At 42.1% G+C, this 13,321-nt stretch overlaps 1 pseudogene; it reads left to right on the plus strand.

Moving 5' to 3' along the window:
* The first annotated feature begins 810 nt into the window (after nt 1-810).
* The window catches only part of LOC135536676 (GTPase IMAP family member 8-like), a 32,508-nt pseudogene continuing 19,997 nt past the window's right edge, over nt 811-13,321 (plus strand).

Here is a 13,321-nt window from a genome sequence, read left to right on the forward strand (position 1 = left end):
GTTGTTAGGTCAGAATGCTCAAAACAACACTACTCCTCGGCCAGATCGTCTGAACGCTCCGAAAGCTTAACACTCTGAATTTATGAAGGGACAATCTGACAACACTCTGAGTTTATGAATGCCCAGAAAACACTGGCACTCCAGATTAAATTTACGAACACAACCGTAGTTTAAACCAGTCTTTAGTCTTGAAATCTTTGGTTGTTTTGTACATGGCCTCACATATGAATCCTTAAAGAGATGTGTGGGGTTAAAGTTTAATAGGGTGTGAACGATGCTGAATGGGTGTAGACAAAGAGGAGCTTTCCAGTTTGTGCACCAAAACATTCAAGGGCCATTTTCTCAAAAGTGATTTTACAAGTTTATCAAATTTCAAAGCAGGTTTACTTTCCCATTGTCCCTAAAATGCAGTTTATGATATAGCATTTTCCAGCTCTGAGTCTCTACCTTTATCCAATGTAAAAAATAATTTCATTTTTTTTTTAAATAAGACCGTATCGAACCGGTCGGTCAAATATCTCTAATATTTTTGTTTTATGTACCAATCCCAGACTGCCCCTTTAACCCCAGATTAACACTAAGGTCACCACAAAGCACAGATAATTCATCAGGGCCATCACTGCTGTGTGCTGACTTCACCCAATTAGACACTGGCATGGCAGGAATGTATGTAACACTGTACTCTGCCCTCCTTCAGGTACAGGTCGCTATAGTTACAGGAAAAACACCTAATCTGCATAACTCCTCCTCTTCTTTTCTAGTCTGTGATTTCCCAGAATCGCTGTTGTGCTGTCATAGAGGGAGATGTGAGATGCTAAACAGCAACACCTTTGTGTATAGTTTATAACACATCTATTACCTCAGCAGTCCAAGACTGGTAATAATCAGATTCTACAGCGGAACTTGCTAGACTTTTTTCAGCTATTTTCATCTGACCACATCTGACCGCAGCAAAGGTAAGAGTTTGGTGTTAGTTTGTACTTCACTTAAATGTTGCCTGTGAATAAACAAAAACCCTCTATAGAGGTTATGCTTTACAATTGACCTGTTCATACCTGTCACATTGACCTGTTTATACCTGTCACATTGCCTTAGAGTATTGTAGTGTTATATTATAGTATTGCATTGTAAACGTCTACTGATCAATCAGGAGGTTTGATTACATAACTTGGTTTATGTCCTTTGACAAACTGGTCCCACAACAGATTCCACCAACATGAGGATAGTTCTGCTGGGTACGCCTGGAGCAGGGAAGAGTGCGACAGGAAACACCATCCTGGGGAGAGAGGTGTTTAGAGAGGAGACTGGATCAGGGAAGAGTGTGATGGGGGAAAGAGAGGTGGAGGGGAGGAGCATCACTGTGATTGACACTCCTGGTATTTACAGCACAACACTGACTGAAGAACAACTGTATGAGGAAATGAAAGCCTGCATCTCTCTCTTCTCCAGGCCCTCATGTGTTTCTTCTGGTTATCAGGCTGGAGAGATTCACAGAAGAAGACAGGAATGCTTTGTCATGGATCCAGGAAAACTTTGGTGAGGAGGCCTTGAGTTACACCATGGTGTTATTCACCGGAAGAGAGAAACTAACCAGGAAGCAATGGGAGGACTTTGAGAGGACTGAAACAACTAAACAACCAATTAGTGTGTGTGGGGGATGGTATTATGCTCTCAACAGTAAGCCAGAGGTCTACACCACTCAGGTCACAGAGCTGCTGAGGAAGATAGAAGAGATGGTGGAGAGGAATGGAGGAAGGCACTACCTAGAGGAGAGGTACCAGGAGAGGGAGAAGAGAAAGGAGGAGATGACTGAGAGGGAGAGGGAATTAGGGAGGAGAGAGGAAGTGGTGGAGAGGATGGAGGAGGAGTTAAGGAATGCACAGAGACAGGAGGAGAAGAGACAGGAGGAGGAGAAGAAGCAAATACAAGAGATGAAGAGACAGGAGGAGGAGCAGAAGAAACAGGAGGAGAAGAAGAGACAGGAGGAGGAGCAGAGGAGACAGGAGGCGAAGAAGAGACAGGAGGAGGAGCAGAAGAAACAGGAGGAGGAGCAGAAGAGACAGAAGGAGGAGCAGAAGAGACAGAAGGAGGAGAAGAGGCAGAAGAGACAGGAGGAGGAGAGGAAGAGACAGGAGGAGGAGCGGAAGAGACTGGAGGAGGAGCAGAAGAAACAGGAGGAGAAGAAGAGACAGGAGGAGGAGCAGAGGAGACAGGAGGCGAAGAAGAGACAGGAGGAGGAGCAGAAGAAACAGGAGGAGGAGCAGAAGAGACAGAAGGAGGAGAAGAAGAGACAGAAGAGACAGGAGGAGGAGCGGAAGAGACTGGAGGAGAGGAAGAGACAGGAGGAAGAGCGGAAGAGACTGGAGGAGGAGCAGAAGAGACAAGTGGAGGGAGAACTCTTGTTATTAGCAACTGTTACAGGTGGGTTAACATTACTAGCTGCAGCGTGTTTTTGGGCCAAACAATAGAAGATTGAATGTTGATGAAGATGTTGGCTTGAATGCTGAATGCTGATTGAATATTTCATCTCCTGACCACATTAGTGACACCTACTAATGAAATGTTTTGTTCCCATCAATTAGTTATGCATGTAGAATTATATTCAGGTTCAGATGTTATGTAAATATGATTGACATGTAAAGGTGTTGGTATTTAAGGTATTGTAATATGAGGGTGAAATGTAGCATCTGGTTCAGTTAGATTCTGTCACGACGTGGCCCTTTTGGGTGTATGTCTCAGTTGTTGAATCTTGTTATGTTCATACAAATATTTACACATGTTAACTTAAGTTTGCTGAAAATAAACGCAGTTGACAGTGAGAGGATGTTTCTTTTTTGCTGAGTTTATAACTGTATCTCTGGAAATGTACACTCCTCAGTTATTCGTTTTCTACCTGATTGTTGTATAAAATTAATTAAGCAAGCAAACATAACACTTTACATTCAAGGCATGTTGTTAATTTCTTTGACACATTTTTTGCAGTTTTACTTTAGTGCCTTAGGTCAGTACTGCGGAGTAACTAGAATGTTGTTGACCCATCATGAGTTTTCCCCTATCACAGCCATTTCCTTCCTCTCCGGCAACTGAGTTACGAAGGACGCCTGTATCTTTGTAGTGACTGTGTGTATTGGAAGTGAATAAAAGCCCAATAAAGAGATAAGAAACAGAGAATATACTGATTATTTTTAAAGAGAGATGAAACCCTCATATTCATCCCCAGTGTTGACCTACAGTACTTCTGTGAAGTCAGTCCTGATAGGGGTCTGAACCTGTTACTCATGAAGGGATTAAACGTGAGATTCATACAGAAATATCTTTCCCTGATTTCATCTGACCAAGTATTCAGATATTGTGTGACGAGAGTTATAGCCCAGGCCACTGAATTAAAGGCATTTATCCTAACCTGTAAAATCCTTAAAAATAACATTAAAACTTGTTGGGGAAGGGGGCAGTATTTTCCCTTTGGATGAATTGCGTGCCCATAATGAACTGCATCCTCCTCTGTCCTAGATTGCTAATAAATATTTCCAATAACAGGTTTTAACAAGAACTAATGACTAGTTCACCAACAAAACATGATCAGATAATCCTGATTCAACCCACCAATCAATGCTGTTTACTAACTATTGGTTTTGTAAAAAGTGGATGCCGTGTAATGAATAACCATCTCACTCACATCATCGCTCAAAGGGATATTCAAGGCATGCTTTTTTTTACATCTATCAATAGGTGCCCTTCTTTGCAAGAAACTGTAAAACCTCTCTGGTCTTTGTGGTTGAATTTGTGTTTGAAATTCATTGCTCGACCTGCCCGCTTGTCCAGCATCACTACTCTGGACGGTTCTGACTATGTGGACAATTACCAATACCTAGGTGTCGAGTTAGACTGTTAACTCTACTTCCAGACTCACGTTAAGCATCTCCAATCCGAAATCAAATCTAGAATTGGCTTCCAATTTCGCAACAAAGCATCCTTCACTCATGCTGCCAAACATACCCCTGTAAAACTGACTATCCTACCAATCCTTGACTTCGGCGATATTTTTATAAAATAGCCTCCAACACTCTACTCAGAATATTGGATGCAGTCTATCACAGTGCCATCCGTTTTGTCACCAAAGCCCCATATACTACACACCACTGCGACTCGTATGCTCTCGTCGGCTGGCCCTCGCTTCATATACGTCGCCAAACCCACTGGCTCCAGGTCATCTATAAGGATTTTCTAGGTAAAGCCCCGCCTTATCTCAGCTCACTGGTCACCATAGCAGCATGCACCCGTAGCACGCGCTCCAGCAGGTATATTTCACTGGTCACCCCCAAAGCCTATACCTCCTATACGAATTGCAAAGATCACTGAAGCTGGAAACTCATATCTCCCTCACTAACTTTAAGCATCAGCTGTCAGAGCAGCTCACAGATCACTGCATCTGTAGATAGCCCACCTGTAGATAGCCCATCTGTAGATAGCCCATCTGTAGATAGCCCATCTGTAGATAGCCCACCTGTAGATAGCCCATCTGTAGATAGCCCATCTGTAGATAGCCCATCTGTAGATAGCCCATCTGTAGATAGCCCACCTGTAAACAGCCCATCCAACTTTTTATTTGTTGCTCCTTTACACCCCAGTATCTCTACTTGCATATTCATCTTCTGCACATCTATCACTGCAGTATTTATTGCTAAATTGAAATTACTTTGCCACTACAACCTATTTATTGCCTACCTCCCTAATCTTACCTAATATGCACACACTGTATATAGATTTTCTTTCCTATTGTGTTATTGACTGTACGTTTGTTTCTGTGGCCCCAATGGAACATGACCTCACAATAGATCACACTCAAGTCTCTGTGGCCCCAATGGAACATGACCTCATAATAGATCACACTCAAGTCTCTGTGGCCCCAATGGAACATGACCTCATAATAGATCACACTCAAGTCTCTGTGGCCCCAATGGAACATGACCTCATAATAGATCACACTCAAGTCTCTGTGGCCCCAATGGAACATGACCTCATAATAGATCACACTCAAGTCTCTGTGGCCCCAATGGAACATGACCTCATAATAGATCACACTCAAGACTCTGTGGCCCCAATGGAACATGACCTCATAATAGATCACACTCAAGTCTCTGTGGCCCCAATGGAACATGACCTCATAATAAATCACATTCAAGGCTCTGTGGCCCCAATGGAACATGACCTCATAATAGATCACACTCAAGACTCTGTGGCCCCAATGGAACATGACCTCATAATAGATCACACTCAAGTCTCTGTGGCCCCAATGGAACATGACCTCATAATAAATCACATTCAAGGCTCTGTGGCCCCAATGGAACATGACCTCATAATAGATCACATTCAAGACTCTGTGGCCCCAATGGAACATGACCTCATAATAGATCACACTCAAGTCTCTGTGGCCCCAATGGAACATGACCTCATAATAAATCACATTCAAGACTCTGTGGCCCCAATGGAACATGACCTCATAATAGATCACACTCAAAACTCTGTGACCCCAATGGAACATGACCTTACAATAGATCACATTCAAGACTCTGTGGCCCCAATGGAACATGACCTCACAATAGATCACACTCAAGACTCTGTGGCCCCAATGGAACATGACCTCACAAAAGATCACACTCAAGACTCTGTGGCCCCAATGGAACATGACCTCACAATAGATCACACTCAAGACTCTGTGGCCCCAATGGAACATGACCTCACAATAGATCACACTCAAGACTCTGTGGCCCCAATGGAACATGACCTCACAATAGATCACACTCAAGACTCTGTGGCCCCAATGGAACATGACCTCACAATAGATCACACTCAAAACTCTGGCACCGGTAGTACATAAACAAATCTAAATCTACCTAGCGATAGAGACCTGTACTTCATTTCTACTTTCGACAAAAGTGACTTTGTCTGTGTCCCCAATGGCACCCTATTCCTTACTTTGTGTACTATTGTTGACCAGCGCCCATAGGGCTCGTATCCAAATTTAACAGATGTTAATCGTAGTCTCCTTGCATTGTTTTGTTCAAATTAATCACCCCAACCAGTGGTCCCAGTTGAGCATTATTTTTATCTGTCGTTAAGTAGGAAACAGCACGTTAGTCGTGCAGGGCTTAATGATGTTGATGGCTGTCAATGGTAAAATCTGAAGCATGAAAACAACTGTGTTAGCAGTGGGCTTATGTGACCATTACATCAGTGCATGCTAGCTAACACACTTATATACAGCAATCATATACCAAACCACATCCCAGAAAGCCCCTCAATCCCTAACAGGTACCATTTACCCACACATGTATAAATCCGCAGTGTAGAGCAAACTTGTACACATTGTAAAAATAGAAAATAGAAAACAGTATTCAGAACTTGACCTCCCCTATCTGCAAGAGGGGCCAATAACCGCATGCCTTATTGTCATCGGAATTGAACCAACCAATAAGAATGCTTGAACATTAAATACACCTTTCTTTAGAGGCAAGGGGAAACATAACCAACCCTGTACACAAAGTAATGCATTATGCAGGGAATAGGATTGTCATTTGGAACAAAGGTTGGATACAGTATGTTTATTCATCCAGATAAGTATTATCAGAAGTGGAAATGAAGTACAGGAAGTCCTTAACATTGTGACAGAACTACTTATTAAGGGGGATGTAAGAGAAAATCAGACTCAAACCGACTGAAGCAGAGTGACTGTTTGTGATCACCTTGGGCATTCATTTGACATAAGAGGGCTCTACAATGGATGAATGGAAAGGTGAGCGTTTGGTTACACATCACATATTGTTTGAATTCAGCAGCATTAATGATCATATCACAGCTTTTAAACTTTTGTTTTGAAGTTGGGAGAGATTTTTCTGTAAGCTCTACTTGTATTGTTATCCTCTGAAAGACTTCAAGTGTAACGGCTGTCGTCGGTGGAAGAAGGTGAGGACCAAGGTGCAGCGTGGAAGTGATCATGATTTTTAATAAGAATCAAAACTGAACACTGAAATGCAAAAACAACAAAGAAACAACCAAAAAGGTTATGTCTGGTGGAACCACACAAAGACTGAAAACAACCACCCACAAAACACAATGGAAAACAGGCTACCTAAATATGGCTCTCAATCAGGGACCACGATAGACAGCTGCCTCTGATTGAGAACCATATCAGGCCAAACACAGAAATAGAAAATATAGAAAAACTAACATAGACAACCCACCCAACTCACGCCCTGACCATACCAAAACAAAGACTGAACAAAGGAACTGAGGTCAGAATGTGACATCAAGAGATCAGAGACCCCAGAATCTGAAGGGGTGGTCCGCTAAGTGATGACTGTTTTTTACCTTTTTTAATTCACGGTTAATTAAAAACATTTTCAATAGCAAAAATATGTTTATTAAGCTTTTTATTTTGTTTTAACTAAATATCCAGATTTAAAAACCTTGAGCTGGCGCCCAGAATAATAGTTTGCGTGGAGGTGCTGACTAACGGCGAGTAAACTATAAACTATCAAAATAAAGAAAGTTGCACTCTCCATGTATAATCTCCCAGCAATTGAATGGGTATTTACCAACGTTTCGGCATCACTGTGCCTTCCTCAGGGTGTACAACAGAAATCCTGTATTATTTTTCACTGTTAAACCTGATCTACAGTATGTGGTTTTACCGGGTAAGACCTGAAGATGAAAAAAAGAGATATATTTTTTTAGTTCTGGTGGGGAATGTCCGTCCCAGGACCCATTGCTTTCCTGCTGGAGAACTCCAACAACGTCTTCAGGACACACACGACAATAATACTGTTGTCACGAGTCCGACTGAGGGTGGTTTCCTTTCCCGGTTGGGTGGCGCTCGGCGGTCGTCGTCACCGGCCTATTAGCTGCCACTGATTGTCTTTTCTCCCCCTCCTTGTATGTTTATTGGTAGCACCTGTGTGTATGATTAGTTTGTCTTTATTAGACAGCCGGCCCGCCTGGTTGTTGTGCGGGATTATTCTTTGTAACCTTCTGCTCTGTATCAGAGGAACGTGTTAGTTTCTAGTCGTGCATTTTTGAATCGTCATTTTGACATTCCCTGTGTTTTGGGGCCGTGATCATTGTTAGCAGCCTGTGGTGCGTTAGTGCATTAAAGAGCACAGCATTGTACTCTCTGTCTCCTGCCTTTGACTCCACACCCACAACACCCGGATTGTTACAACTGTGAACTGGATCAAGGAAAACTTTGGAAATGTGCCTTTAAAGAAACAAAACAAGTGGTTATCTTTTACTTTGGCATCCCTGTTAGTTTTATGTTCCCCATTCTGTTACACTACAATAGTAGAGTATCATTACTGAACTGTCCTCTCTCTATGATCGTGAAGCTGTTACACTACAATAGTAGAGCATCACTACTGAACTGTCCTCTCCTATAGGGAAGTTGTTACACTACAATAGTAAAGCATCACTACTGAACTGTCCTCTCCTATAGGGAAGCTGTTACACTGCAATAGTAAAGCATCACTACTGAACTGTCCTCTCCTATAGGGAAGCTGTTACACTGCAATAGTAAAGCATCACTACTGAACTGTAATCTCCTATAGGGAAGCTGTTACACTACAATAGTAGAGTATCACTACTGAACTGTCCTCTCCTATAGGGAAGCTGTTACACTACAATAGTAGAGCATCACTACTGAACTGTCCTCTCCTATAGGGAAGCTGTTACACTGCAATAGTAAAGCATCACTACTGAACTGTCCTCTCCTATAGGGAAGCTGTTACACTGCAATAGTAAACATCACTACTGAACTGTCCTCTCCTATAGGGAAGCTGTTACACTGCAATAGTAAAGCATCACTACTGAACTGTCCTCTCCTATAGGGAAGCTGTTACACTACAATAGTAGAGCATCACTACTGAACTGTCTTCTCCTATAGGGAAGCTGTTACACTACAATAGTAGAGCATCACTACTGAACTGTCCTCTCCTATAGGGAAGCTGTTACACTACAATAGTAGAGTATCACTACTGAACTGTCCTCTCCTATAGGGAAGCTGTTACACTGCAATAGTAGAGTATCACTACTGAACTGTCCTCTCCTATAGGGAAGCTGTTATATTACAATTGTAGAGTATCACTGCTTAACTGTCCTCTCCTATAGGGAAGCTGTTACACTGCAATAGTAGAGTATCACTACTGAACTGTCCTCTCCTATAGGGAAGCTGTTACACTACAATAGTAGAGCATCACTACTGAACTGTCCTCTCCTATAGGGAAGCTGTTACACTGCAATAGTAGAGTATCACTACTGAACTGTCCTCTCCTATAGGGAAGCTGTTATATTACAATTGTAGAGTATCACTGCTTAACTGTCCTCTCCTATAGGATGGAAGTTTGGGTTTTAATCACCTGAAGTCATCATGTTGTTGTACTTTTCCTCTGTTGTCTATTCTGAACTCAATTCAACTCAATGAAGAGGGTGTCTACAATAAAGAGATTTGCCAATGAACAGATGTTGTTTACTGGTTAAACAATGAACTATTGACGAACCTGTGCCTCAATCTAAGTCATATAATAAAAAGATCCCCATCGAAATCCATCAGTTTTAGCTAAAGATACTGTATCTGTGTTGTTGCAAGGGCTGCTTCTCAATCTACCAAATCCACCGATATCGGCCTTCAGCATCTGCGGTGGAAGGTTGCTGAGTTATAGTGGAAGGTTGCTGAGTTATAGTGGAAGGTTGCTGAGTTATAGTGGAAGGTTGCTGAGTTATAGTGGAAGGTTGCTGAGTTATAGTGGAAGGTTGCTGAGTTATAGTGGAAGGTTGCTGAGTTATAGTGGAAGGTTGCTGAGTTATAGTGGAAGGTTGCTGAGTTATAGTGGAAGGTTGCTGAGTTATAGTGGAAGGTTGCTGAGTTATAGTGGAAGGTTGCTGAGTTATAGTGGAAGGTTGCTGAGTTATAGTGGAAGGTTGCTGAGTTATAGTGGAAGGTTGCTGAGTTATAGTGGAAGGTTGCTGAGTTATAGTGGAAGGTTGCTGAGTTATAGTGGAAGGTTGCTGAGTTATAGTGGAAGTTGCTGAGTTATTGGAAGGTTGCTGAGTTATAGTGGAAGGTTGGAAGGCTGAGTTATAGTGGAAGGTTGCTGAGTTATAGTGGAAGGTTACTGAGTTATAGTGGAAGGTTGCTGAGTTATAGTGGAAGGTTGCTGAGTTATAGTGGAAGGTACTGAGTTAAAGTGGAAGGTTGCTGAGTTATAGTGGAAGGTACTGAGTTATAGTGGAAGTTTGCTGAGTTATAGTGGAAGGTTGCTGAGTTATAGTGGAAGGTTGCTGAGTTATAGTGGAAGGTTACTGAGTTATAGTGGAAGGTTGCTGAGTTATAGTGGAAGGTTGCTGAGTTATAGCGGAAGGTACTGAGTTATAGTGGAAGGTACTGAGTTATAGTGGAAGGTACTGAGTTATAGTGGAAGGTTGCTGAGTTATAGTGGAAAGTTATAGTGGAAGGTTACTGAGTTATAGTGGAAGGTTGCTGAGTTATAGTGGAAGGTTACTGAGTTATAGTGGAAGGTTGCTGAGTTATAGTGTTTGGAAGGTACTGAGTTATAGTGGAAGGTTGCTGAGTTATAGTGGAAGGTTGCTGAGTTATAGTGGAAGGTTGCTGAGTTATAGTGGAAGGTTGCTGAGTTATAGTGGAAGGTTGCTGAGTTATAGTGGAAGGTTACTGAGTTATAGTGGAAGGTTGCTGAGTTATAGTGGAAGGTTACTGAGTTATAGTGGAAGGTTGCTGAGTTATAGTGGAAGGTTGCTGAGTTATAGTGGAAGGTACTGAGTTATAGTGGAAGGTACTGAGTTATAGTGGAAGGTACTGAGTTATAGTGGAAGGTTGCTGAGTTATAGTGGAAGGTTTAGTGGAAGGTTGCTGAGTTATAGTGGAAGGTACTGAGTTATAGTGGAAGGTTGCTGAGTTATAGTGGAAGGTTACTGAGTTATAGTGGAAGGTTGCTGAGTTATAGTGGAAGGTTGCTGAGTTATAGTGGAAGGTTGCTGAGTTATAGTGGAAGGTACTGAGTTATAGTGGAAGGTTGCTGAGTTATAGTGGAAGGTTGCTGAGTTATAGTGGAAGGTTGCTGAGTTATAGTGGAAGGTTGCTGAGTTATAGTGGAAGGTTGCTGAGTTATAGTGGAAGGTTGCTGAGTTATAGTGGAAGGTACTGAGTTATAGTGGAAGGTTGCTGAGTTATAGTGGAATGTACTGAGTTATAGTGGAAGGTTACTGAGTTATAGTGGAAGGTTGCTGAGTTATAGTGGAAGGTTGCTGAGTTATAGTGGAAGGTTGCTGAGTTATAGTGGAATGTACTGAGTTATAGTGGAAGGTACTGAGTTATAGTGGAAGGTTGCTGAGTTATAGCGGAAGGTACTGAGTTATAGTGGAAGGTACTGAATTATAGTGGAAGGTACTGAGTTATAGTGGAAGGTTGCTGTTATAGTTATAGTTATAGTGGAAGGTACTGAGTTATAGTGGAAGGTACTGAGTTATAGTGGAAGGTTGCTGAGTTATAGTGGAAGGTACTGAGTTATAGTGGAAGGTACTGAGTTATAGTGGAAGGTACTGAGTTATAGTGGAAGGTTGCTGAGTTATAGCGGAAGGTACTGAGTTATAGTGGAAGGTACTGAGTTATAGTGGAAGGTTGCTGAGTTATAGTGGAAGGTACTGAGTTATAGTGGAAGGTACTGAGTTATAGTGGAAGGTTGCTGAGTTATAGTGGAAGGTACTGAGTTATAGTGGAAGGTTGCTGAGTTATAGTGGAAGGTACTGAGTTATAGTGGAAGGTTGCTGAGTTATAGTGGAAGGTTGCTGAGTTATAGTGGAAGGTTGCTGAGTTATAGTGGAAGGTTGCTGAGTTATAGTGGAAGGTTGCTGAGTTATAGTGGAAGGTTGCTGAGTTATAGTGGAAGGTACTGAGTTATAGTGGAAGGTTGCTGAGTTATAGTGGAAGGTACTGAGTTATAGTGGAAGGTTGCTGAGTTATAGTGGAAGGTTGCTGAGTTATAGTGGAAGGTTGCTGAGTTATAGTGGAAGGTTGCTGAGTTATAGTGGAAGGTTGCTGAGTTATAGTGGAAGGTTGCTGAGTTATAGTGGAAGGTTGCTGAGTTATAGTGGAAGGTACTGAGTTATAGTGGAAGGTACTGAGTTATAGTGGAAGGTACTGAGTTATGGAAGGTGAGAAGGTTGTGGAAGGTTGCTGAGTTATAGTGGAAGGTTGCTGAGTTATAGTGGAAGGTGCTGAGTTATAGTGGAAGGTTGCTGAGTTATAGTGGAAGGTGCTGAGTTATAGTGGAAGGTACTGAGTTATAGTGGAAGGTTACTGAGTTATAGTGGAAGGTTGCTGAGTTATAGTGGAAGGTTGCTGAGTTATAGTGGAAGGTTGCTGAGTTATAGTGGAATGTACTGAGTTATAGTGGAAGGTACTGAGTTATAGTGGAAGGTTGCTGAGTTATAGTGGAAGGTACTGAGTTATAGTGGAAGGTACTGAGTTATAGTGGAAGGTACTGAGTTATAGTGGAAGGTACTGAGTTATAGTGGAAGGTACTGAGTTATAGTGGAAGGTACTGAGTTATAGTGGAAGGTTGCTGAGTTATTGGAATGAGTTATGTGGAAGGTTGCTGAGTTATAGTGGAAGGTTGCTGAGTTATAGTGGAAGGTTGCTGAGTTATAGTGGAAGGTTGCTGAGTTATAGTGGAAGGTACTGAGTTATAGTGGAAGGTACTGAGTTATAGTGGAAGGTACTGAGTTATAGTGGAAGGTACTGAGTTATAGTGGAAGGTACTGAGTTATAGTGGAAGGTACTGAGTTATAGTGGAAGGTACTGAGTTATAGTGGAAGGTTGCTGAGTTATAGTGGAAGGTTGCTGAGTTATGGAAGGTTGCTGAGTTAAGGTTGCTGAGTTATAGTGGAAGGTACTGAGTTATAGTGGAAGGTACTGAGTTATAGTGGAAGGTTGCTGAGTTATAGTGGAAGGTACTGAGTTATAGTGGAAGGTTGCTGAGTTATAGTGGAAGGTACTGAGTTATAGTGGAAGGTTGCTGAGTTATAGTGGAAGGTTGCTGAGTTATAGTGGAAGGTTGCTGAGTTATAGTGGAAGGTACTGAGTTATAGTGGAAGGTTGCTGAGTTATAGTGGAAGGTACTGAGTTATAGTGGAAGGTACTGAGTTATAGTGGAAGGTTGCTGAGTTATAGTGGAAGGTACTGAGTTATAGTGGAAGGTTGCTGAGTTATAGTGGAAGGTTGCTGAGTTATAGCGGTCAGACTACGAGGCATCTC

This window comes from Oncorhynchus masou, unplaced genomic scaffold (genome assembly GCF_036934945.1).
Source record: "Oncorhynchus masou masou isolate Uvic2021 unplaced genomic scaffold, UVic_Omas_1.1 unplaced_scaffold_650, whole genome shotgun sequence".
NCBI classification, from domain to species: domain Eukaryota; kingdom Metazoa; phylum Chordata; class Actinopteri; order Salmoniformes; family Salmonidae; genus Oncorhynchus; species Oncorhynchus masou.